Source organism: Solanum dulcamara, chromosome 6 (genome assembly GCF_947179165.1).
Source record: "Solanum dulcamara chromosome 6, daSolDulc1.2, whole genome shotgun sequence".
Taxonomy (NCBI): Eukaryota; Viridiplantae; Streptophyta; class Magnoliopsida; order Solanales; family Solanaceae; genus Solanum; species Solanum dulcamara.
In genome coordinates, this window is record NC_077242.1 from 60,879,663 (window position 1) to 60,890,901 (window position 11,239).

At 37.2% G+C, this 11,239-nt stretch overlaps 1 pseudogene; it reads right to left on the minus strand.

Moving 5' to 3' along the window:
• Positions 1 to 10,785, minus strand: part of LOC129892881 (uncharacterized) — a 32,002-nt pseudogene extending 21,217 nt beyond the window's left edge.
• Positions 10,786 to 11,239: the final 454 nt, after the last annotated feature.

The window sequence follows — 11,239 nt, forward strand, 5'->3', positions numbered from 1 at the left end:
CCCTTTCGAGGCATGACAACCATGAACTAACTTTTTTTTTTCATCTTTAATATGGGAAACACTATTCATGGATAGCCTACTAAGAGCATCGACAATCATATTTGGTTTTACTGAATGGTACAACACACTTATATCATAATCCTTCAACAACTCAATCTATCTTCTTTGTTAGAAGGTTCAAACGCTTTTGGTTGAACACATATTGCAAACTCTTTTGGTCAGTGAATAAATCAACATGGATGCCATAAATGTACTGTGTCCAAATCTTCAAAGCAAACACAACTGCCGCTAACTCCAAATTATGATTCAGATAGTTCTTTTCATGCAACATAAGTTACCTAGAAGCCTAGGATATCACCTTACCATTTGCATCGAAGAACACCTAAGACCAACCCTTGAAGCATCAAAATATACAAAGAAATGATCGTACCCTTCCAGTAAGGTCCGCACTGAAGCGGAAGTAAGTCTCTCTTTCAACTCTTGAAAACTTTTCTCACATGCCTCAGACCTTTGAAATTTCAACTTCTTAAGAGTCAATGTAATCAAGGGAAATGCAATGGTGGAGAATTCTTCCATAACTCATCTATAATAATCGGCTAGGCCAAAGAAACCTTGACTATGAGAAAGAGATAAATGTGTAGGCCAATTATTTACCGCCTTGATCTTTTTGGAATCAACCATAATACCTTTATCAGAAATAATATGGCCAAGAAAAGAAACTGACCTCAACCAAAACTTACACTTGCTAAACTTAGCAAATAACTGATGATCCTTGAGAATTTGTAAGACAATCCTCAAATGATAGGCATGTTCATCCTCGATTTTAGAATAGATCAAAATATCATCGATGAACACAATGATGAACATATCCAACTATTGCTTGAACACCCTGTTCATCAAATCCATAAAAGCTACAAAAGCATTTGTTAGTCCAAAAGACATAACCAAAAATTTAAAGTGACCATACTGAGTTCTAAAAGCTGTCTACGAAATGTCACATTTCCTCACTTGGAGTTGATGATAACCCGATCAAAGATTGATCTTTAAGAAATAATTAGCTTCTTGAAGTTGATTGAATAAGTCATCAATCTTTTGAATGAGATATTTATTCTTAATTGTGACTTTGTTCAAATCTCGATAATCAATACAAATGCGAAACCAACATTTTTTTCTATCAAAGAAAATGGAGAATCCCATGGAGAAATACTCAGTCTGATTAAACCCTTATCCAACAAATCTTTCAACTGATCTTTTAACTCTTTGAGTTCTGTCGAAACTATTCTGTAAGGAGGGATAGAGATAGACTTGGTATGAGAAAGAAGATTTATACCAAAGTCTATCTCCCTTTCGGGAAGGATACCTAGAAGATCATCGGGAAACACATTCAAAAACTTATTAACAACTAAAATTGACTTAGGAGCTTCAGAATTTGTATTCTTAACCCATACAAGATGATGAATTCAACCTTTTAAAAATTATTTTTTGAGATTTTAGGCACGAGATGAGTTGACCCTTAAACACTGAATTACTATCTTTCTATTCTAAGACTGGCTCATTAAGAAACTAAAACTTAACTACATGGTTCCTACAATAAATAAAATCATAACATGTATGGAGCCAATCCATACCAAGAATAACATCGAAATTATTCATATCAAGTTCTACAAGATCAATTGAGGTGATTTTATAGAAAATCATGACAAACAATTTCTATATACTCTTCTGGACAAAATTAAATCTCCAATAGAAATATAGACCAAAAAAGGCTCCTACAAGATCTCGGGACTAACATCAAATTTTATGGCAATATAAGGAGTAACAAATGATAGAGTAGCACCATGATCCAACAATGCATAAGCATCAAACTCAAAGACTCATACTGATGAGTCTGTAAAGCATAAATTCTGTTCTTACATTGACTACTACTAGAACCTGAATTAGTGCGATGCTAAGTCGGATGACAAAAAATAGTAGTCTGAGTCTACGGACGACCACCTCAACCTCTAGTAGCAACTGAAGGATAATATTTCATTTGGTTACCCATTTTAACACACCCAAAGCATGCACTCGAACCCGCCAAGCACTCTCCTCTATGGATTTTCCCACCTTTCTTGCATGAGGGGATAGTTTGACCGTTAGAAGTTCCTCCTTGAGGTTTAGGGATATATAGCCTATCTTTGTTGAATTTTGTAGATAAAGTGTTCGATGAATCTTGATAGGAGAACTTTGGGAAAAACTGTGAACGGCCACTATTACCGGACTTCCCATGAGAATAATCATCACCATTGGTCCGAGCCCACTTGGACTCCCTATCTCTTTCCTTTTTCTTTTCCTTCTCTATTTGCTCGACATGTGTTATTAGCCTTGATATGTCCATTTCCTTGATAAACCGGAATTTCTACATTCTTTGACCACTAAGTTTGTTACACTGGAGACAAACTTGCTCATGCAAGCTCTAGAGTGGGCAACCATGAAGGAGCATATTTTGACAATTAAGTGAAATTTAGTGCATATTCTCACCTTAAGTTGATGAACTCTTGGACATTAGCTTCCCACAACTCTAATGGAATGAAACGATCAAGAAAAGCACCCTTGAACTCTTCCTAATCAATGGGATCCTCATCTCTAGCTTACACCCTTCCATTGTTCATACCAAATCTAAGTAACTCCCTTAAGTTGATATGTAGCCAAGTTTGCCTTCTCTACTAGACTAATTCCTATGATGTCCATAATCTCACAAATATCCTTAATGAACTCTGGTGGATCCTCGTCCTCCTTTGAACCATGGAAATCCAGAGGGTTCATATGAGTAACGTCACAAACTTTACTAGCCAGTATACCCACACTTAGGTTTATGAGAGCAACTACTTTATGATTTTCTTGTGCCACTATATCTTGGGCAAGCACTTGGAATGTCGCTCGAAACTCGGGATGTGAAACTTGTTCGGCTAGAGGATTATTTAGAATTTTGGGATCTTGTTGCTCCTTATCAACATTAGCATTGGTATTTCTTCATACATATGCTCTTTGGGGAGGCATGATTCTATAATCACAAAGAACAAGCATTAAAAGGAAACTTAGGGAGTTCAACCCTATCACATGACCTAAGAATGATAAAAGAGGTGAAGTTTCCTAAACACCTTATAGCCTCCTACTCATAAATATGGCATGCTTCATACCCATAAATAAAACTCTACTTGACACAGCATGTCAGACACCCTAGGGCACTTGAACCTTGTTCTCTGATATCAAGTTTGTCATGACCAAAGCTAGGCCCTAGCCGTGATACAAGCTTAGAATTCCGAAAGACCCTAAACAAGCCTCTTAGAATAACATACATAAGGTAAATAAGAATTTATCAAATGAAATCATATTTGTAAAAGATAAGTCTTAAAAGGTGAAATCTCAATAAAAGGAAAATTCGAGCATGATAGTAAAAAATGAACTTAAACATACTTCTAGTCCGAACATGCCTCTACTAAATAGATGGGGGCATAGGACAAGCCCTAGCTCACCCAAACCATGAATATAAAGTATTGAACATCAAACAAAACATAGAAGTTATGCCCTTGAAACATGAGGACTCAGCAAGCAAGCACAATCCGAGTAGATAATCTGGTGCTAGCGATTTGTGGGAGAATGGGAATCGGATCCTAAATTATGAAACAATGTAGGCAAGAGTATGCGTTAATATATGGAATACACTAAGTATGTGAGAGGTATGCATAAACATAAATAAGGGAACATAATAAATATGATTATGTGATGCATGACCAAATATATTCAAAAGTGTGAAGTAAATTATGAAAATATTTAAAAAGGTCAATGTATCATAAAACATCAAATCGAGAGATTATGAGAAAACATAATTACTTTGTGGGATATTAACCTTAACCGACATTTAAGACCATGTGAGCTATAACATAGAATCCGATGTAACTCTCATAACGAGAAGAGAGAGGCTACTTGGAAAGGTAGAGTCCATATCATAATCATCATCATGTCATATATGTGGATTCACTAACTAGACCAATTAAGGAAACTAACACATTTCCATTCGTATTGACATCCCATTGCTTGGGACGCTGCATGTTGTGCTGTAGGTTCAGACAAAGGTCCTAATTGACCTTTACACTAGGTGCTTTCTCAGTTGAGGATTGGTAAGCTCCATTCTTTCCGGAGCTGTTGGTTGTTTGTAGGTTTTGCATATTTGAGTTTTGTATATAATTATTGGTATTTTTGGAGACTTTTCCCGATTAGTGGAGTTTTACTATCTATAGAGACTTTTGGACATACTTGATTAGGTTTTTCTTATTTATAACCTTGTTGGCTTATTATATATGATTTCAGTTGCAACCTTTTCATCTTTCTGGTTCTTTTTTAGTTAATTTGGCCTTAATGACCCTTTTATTATGTCATTGATATTGTTGTGACCTTGTCGGTCCAGTCATCTTGTTTCAACAGTTGGTTCTAATTGCCTGGTTGGCCCTTTTTATTCCTTTTCCCTTATGTTTTAGTGGCTAGCTGTCACAACCGGACCTAGGGCCTAGCCATAACATGGCTATTGAAAATCCAAAGGATTCCAACCAAGCCATCTTAACATACTTAACATACATAAGGCAATTAAATATAATAAAATAAAGCAGAATAAATAACTCAACAATGGAAGTCTAAAGAAAGAATAATACTCAATCAATGTCCAATATGGGCTAAATCACCTGCAACGTCTAAACAAAACTCTAAATCTATAACAAGCTCCTAGATCACCCGAATCATAAGAGAAAAGTCAAAATGATCAATATAAAAGAAAGTCCCGTTCTCGATAAATGAGGACTCACCAATGACAACTGGAGAATGCTAAGTCAACTCTAGCCACGAATAGAATGAACATAAATGTAGGCAAAATATGTGTTAGTACATAGAAGGTACTAAGTATGTGAGATATGTATGAACAATAAACATTGGACATAATCAATATGGATCATGGGATGCAAGACCAATATATTTAAAACATGTATAACATCATGAAAATATTTAAAACATTCATCTCATTGGTCAGTGCATCAAATCTTGTACTCATCATAAGAACTCATAGATCAACTAAAAACTGTGTGGGATAAGTCCTTTAACTGATATTTTTGACCATACAAGTTATAACATAGAATCCGTGAGAACAATTTTAATTTTATGAGCTATATGTGGATCCACTATATAAGCCATGAAGGCAACCCACGGGGGCAACGTAGTTTGAGACTTTATATTAATACTAGGATTTCCTTGGGTAACTAACTACGTTATCGGACTGAACCTCACCTATAAGTCCTCTCGGTGCTTAGTTAATGTCCCAACGGAATTCATTAACTTAATCATGAAAATAATCATAAGAGTAACTCATTAAATTTAAAGATTCATAAGAATCCATAAATTTGGTGAGAATTGTCCTTATCACCAACTTAACGTAATTGTGTGAGAATTGTCCTTATCACACCACAATAAATTTCTTGGATCATAATTGATCATCATAATAACTTTCGTCATTCAATCATCAATCTCAACTTTATTTATAAAAGCTTTTCTTTTGAAAATCATTGAACTCATAATCAAAACTCATGTAAATTATCATTGAACCTCATAATCATAATTGAAAGTAGCTCCATGTATGTGCATACATAATTCAACTTAAAATCATGCAATTAATGCAGAATAATGATTATAATTATCATTGGTAACAATTAAAAATATAATTTAAGCAGCCCAATGCACTTCATCAAAAACTAGGGTTAGAAATTAATTGAAATTCAAAAGATTTTTTGAAGAAACCTTGGGACTCCATGGGTAAACGAAACCCATAGATCAATCCCCACAAACCTTGAATGAATTTGAACTTGTAATTGAGAAAGGAGACTTGTTCTTGAAGAAACCCTAGCCAAAAATCTTGATGAAGAAGACAGACTCTTGAAGGAACCTTGAGAGAGAAGTCATAAAGTTGGTTGGAAGTTAATGAGGGAAAATAATAGACTTAGGAGCATTTAGGACAATTACATAATGAATCTAGTCCCAAAAATGTCCAAATACATTAATGAGGTATAGGGAAAAGACTAAAATAACCCTCATTAAAACTGAATTTGGAACCCATAATCGGCTATCACTATGTACTGTGAAGGGCACTACGGTCCGTGGTCTCCTCTTTGAAGAAGGACTTAGAAATTTTGAAAAGAATATTGGGAAGGCTACCTACCACTAGACCCAACACAACCCAAGAAGGGAACCACGATCCATGGTATATGCCTTGGACCATTATTCCTGGTTGTGCAGGGATTGTTTCAAGACCTCCTCCATGGAGACTTTCATGGTCCGTGGAGGTTATCATAGTCTGTGAACTTGGGGCATGGTGCAGTTTCTGCAGGGAGTCTTTAGGAGCGACCACCTGGTAACCTACCACAGTCTGTGAAGGGCTACACAACCTATGGTGGTCAAGCACGGTCCTTGCCTTATGAAATTTTCTGAGGGCCTTAGGGGAGAGGTCACGATAGAGGGAACCATGGCTCGTGGTGCTCACCACTGCCCGTAATTCTTTGCCATGGCCCCTTCCCTATAGGAATATATTTCAGCACTACCACCACGATGGCTCACCATGAGCCGTGGTGCTGAATACGGCCTTTGATGGCCTTCATGGTCATCACCTAGTGCCAAAATCTAATTTTTTTTGGGATTTCACTTTTTGTTCCTCGTTTTCCTTTTTTCCAACTTTTGGGGTCTTACAATATTCCCCATTTGGAACATTCATCCTCGAATAGGACTCAAACTACCATGAACAGAATAGAAAAGGAATATAATAGCCCTACATAAATGCAAAACATCTTGATAATCCATAAAACATGAAATCTTTAGTCTCACTCTAAAAAATGACTTTAAAACTCATTTCATGAACATGAATGCATATGCAACCATGAGAACAACTCAAACACATAATTTGGGCTGGTTGGATCATGAAGGAACTAAATACCTTAACTAGGCACGGAAGGAAAGAGATGAGGATATCAGGACATCATATCATCTTTAGCTTCCCATATAGCACCCTCAACCTCTTGGTTCCACCATAACACTTTAACTGAAGCTATTTCTTTATTTCTCAACTTTATAACTTGTTAGTCCAAGATCTCAATCGGAACCTCTTTATTTGAGAGACTCTCTTTAAATTTATTTCTATCTAATGGCACAATGGATCTAGGATCACCAAAGATACATGGAACATCGAATTCACCGATGCTAAATTTGAAGGCAAATCCAACTCATAAGCCACCTTACCAATCCACCTCAAAATCTGATATGGGCCAAAATAGTGAGGACTTAGCTTCCCTTCTTTCCCAAAATGCGAGTAAACCAAATAACTAACCTCTAATTAAAGTTCCATTCTTCTCATATTCGAATAAGACTTTTGTCGGCTTTGGGTCATTTTCAATCTTTATCTACTGAGTCTAACCTTCTCCATAGCCTCAAATACTAACTCAGGTTCTATCAAAGCAACTTCACCTAACTTAAACCAACCAATAAGGGATCTACACTGCCTATTATACAAAGCTTCAAATGGAGCCATCTTAATGCTAGAGTGATAACTGTTATTATAAGCAAACTCTATTAATGACAAATGATCATCCCAATTTCCTTTAAAATCAATCATGCATGATCTCAACATATCCTCTAATGTATAAAAGGTATGCTCAGTCTAACCATCTATTTGTGGGTGAAAGTTGTACTAAGCTTTACTTGGGTACCAAGACCCTTTTGAAAATATATCTAACATTGAGATGTAAGCTGAGTACCTCGATCCAAAATAATAGACAATGAAATACCATGAAACTTAACCAACTCTCGAATATACAATGTAGCATAGTCCTCGGCTGAATATGAAGTCTTAACTGGGAGAAAATTAGCCGACTTAGTTATTCAATCAATAATTACCCAAATGGAATCATGTTGCCTAAGAGTACGAGGCAAATGTGTAACAAAGTCCATATTCAAGGCTTCCCACTTCCAAATAGGAATCTTAATGTCTTGAGCCAAACCTCATGGTATTTGAAATTCAATAGATCTTTTGAAAAAATCTTGGGACTCCATGGGTGAAAGGAACCCAAGGATCAATCCTCACATACCTTAAATGAATTTGAACTTGTAATTGAGAAATGACACTTGTTCTTGAAGAAACCTTAGATAAAAACCTTGATGAAAAAGATAGACTATTGAAGGAACCTTGAGAGAGAAGTCTTAAAGTTGGTTGATAGTTAATGAGGGAAAAGAATAAACGTAGGAGTATTTAGGACAATTACATAATATCCAGTCCCAAAAATGTCCAGATACATTAATGAGGCATAGAGAAAAGACTAAAATAACCCTCATTAAAACTGAGTTCAAAACCTATAATGGGCTATCACCATGGACTGTGAAGGGCACTATGGTCCATGGTCCCCTCCGTGAAGTAGGACTCCAAAATTTTGAAAAGAATATTAAAAATGCTGCCCACCACGAGACTCACCATAGCGTGTGAAGTGCACCACGATTTGTGGTGGTCTTTAGTGGTATATGCCTTGGACCTACATTCATGGGTGTGCAGGGATTGTTTTGGTACCTCCTCCGTAGAGACCTTCTCAGTTCGTGGAGGTCATCATAGTCCGTGAACTTGGTGCGTGGTGTAAGACCTGCAGGAGAGACCACTACGGAACCCACCATGGTCTGTGAAGAGCTACACAAATTGTGGTGGTCAAGTGTGGTCCCTGCCTTTGGAATTTTTTTTAGGGCCTTAAGGGAGAGGTCACCATGGAGTGAACTATGGCTTGTGCTCACCATAGTCCGTGGTTCCTTCCCTATAGGAATGTGTTTCAGCATTACCACAACGATGGCTCACCACGAACCGTAGTGCTGACTACGACCCATGATGGCCTTTGTGGTCATCACCTTGTGCCAAAATCTGATTTTTTTTGGGAGTTTTCCTTTTATTCCTCGTTTTCCGACTATCCAACTTCCGGGGCCTTACACTAGCTCAGTCTAATAATGTATTGAGTTCCTGTTTCACCTTCCCTAGTTAGGGGCATTACAAACTTGGTATCAATGCAGGTCATTTGAAAAGTCTAAAATACCTCTGACTTAAAATTTTCAGAGTGGCCTACGAATGGGACCTGAGGTCCGTAGGTCTTTCTATGGCTCCTCAAGCGCCCCTAGTAGAAACCCATGCCCCAAAAACTAAAATTACCCTTAAGTCCTATGATCACCTTCCTATGGGTTGTAGGACCTGATCGTAGAACTTATGCAGCAAATAGTAGCTACTGGAATAACACATTGAATTTACGACTTGTGTCTACGAGTCGTAGAAATAGTTATGGGTCATAGACCCCCCCTTATCCTGCACAACTTGAAAACTTTGTTTCTGACTCTATTATATGGGTCGTCCTATGGATCATAGAACTTTCTAGGATCCATAGGACCCTTTCGTCAATTGCTCCCACACTTAGTGAAATTTCCAAACCTTAGAACCCCTTTCTATGATTCCTTCCTACAGACTGTAGGACCTTATATGGTCAGTTGGTTCAACTCGTAGGTGGATCTCACACTTGGTCATTTTTTCTCAATCTTCAGTTCCCTTCCTAAGAGACTTTCCTATGATTCGTATGACTTCCTATGACCCATAGGTCATCACATCGCAACTGGTGCCAGTAACCTTTTTTACAACTTTTCTTTCCATTTTGACTTTCTAACTTTCGGGGCCTTACATCAAACTATGACCAGTCTTTCCACATCCAAACCAACTACCAGTACCAGTAAAACACTCTCTCAAATGTCTCTTCCCATACTTCTAATGTACAGGGAAAGAAGGTCCATTATAAGCATTACTTTGTAGCTTAGGGTTTGGCACCCTATCCTTGTTATACTTAGGCATCAGAGCACTAGTCGAAGATGGAGATGGATCTAAATACTTCTGAAAAAACCATAAAAAACCACCACCACTGGATCTCTGATGAGAGTAGTAACCATTATCGGTCTAAGCCCTCTTAGTTTTCCTAGCACTCTCCTTAAGCTTCTCTTCCTCAATCTGTTGAGCATGAATCTTTAACCTAGAGAGGTTCATTTCCTTGATCAACATAGTTGTTCTACATTCTTTCACCACCATCTTCTAAACACCAATGAAAAACATACTTATATGGGCCCAACAGTCGGCCACCATAGCCGGAGTATGCTTAGAGAGTTAGTGAATTTTGCATATTATTTCACACTAATGGTGCCATACCTCAAGTTAATGAACTCTTACGCCTTTGCCTCTCTCATTTCGAGAGGGAAGAATCTATCTAGAAAAGATCCTTTGAATTTGTCCCAATCTAATGGACCCACATCAATAGTCCTTTTCTCCTTCCATTTCTTGAACCAAATCTGAGCAATGCCTTTCAATTGATAGGCGATCAAGTATGCACTCTTACTCAAAGTGACACCAATGATCTCAAAAATCTTTTGAATACCCTCAATAAACTCTTATAGATCCTCATCCACCTTAGAACCATGAAATTCTAGAGGGTTCATCCGAGTGAAGACTCCACTCTAGTTGTCGTCGTACCCATATTTGGATTTACTGTAAATAACCTTATGGTTGGCCTGAGCAATCATAGCCTGGGCTAACACTTGGAGAGCAATCCTAAATTTGACATGAGTGACTTGTTTGTCCAAAGGATTAACCAAAGCTAGAAGTGCTTCTTGTTCAACATCTTGATTCCTTTCAACGGAAGCTCTTCTTGGATGCATGATTTTGAAAACATTTAGAGCAAGAGTTAGAAGGAGCCCGACTAAGAGCATGTAAGAAGTGAAGTATTTCTTAAATATTTCGTAGCTTGGTATTCATAAAAGTGGCATGCTTCATACCTATGAACAAAAATGTACTTAACACGACACGTTTCATAGCCTGCTATTCATTGAAGTGGCGCGCTTCATACCTATGAACAAGACTCTACTGAATGTGATTTTCAAACACCCTAAGACATTTAAACTTGATGATCTTATACCAAGTTTGTCATGACTACAGACTATCCTCTAGTTACGATACGATGCTTAGATACACAAATTCTCCCAAGCTAACCTCATGGAATAGCATGACACTATGATAATATAAATAGCTGTAATAATATGAAAAATGGAATAAAGTCTCAAATGACTAGCATAGAATAAGAGAGAAATCTAAATACAATGACATAAAAGGAAT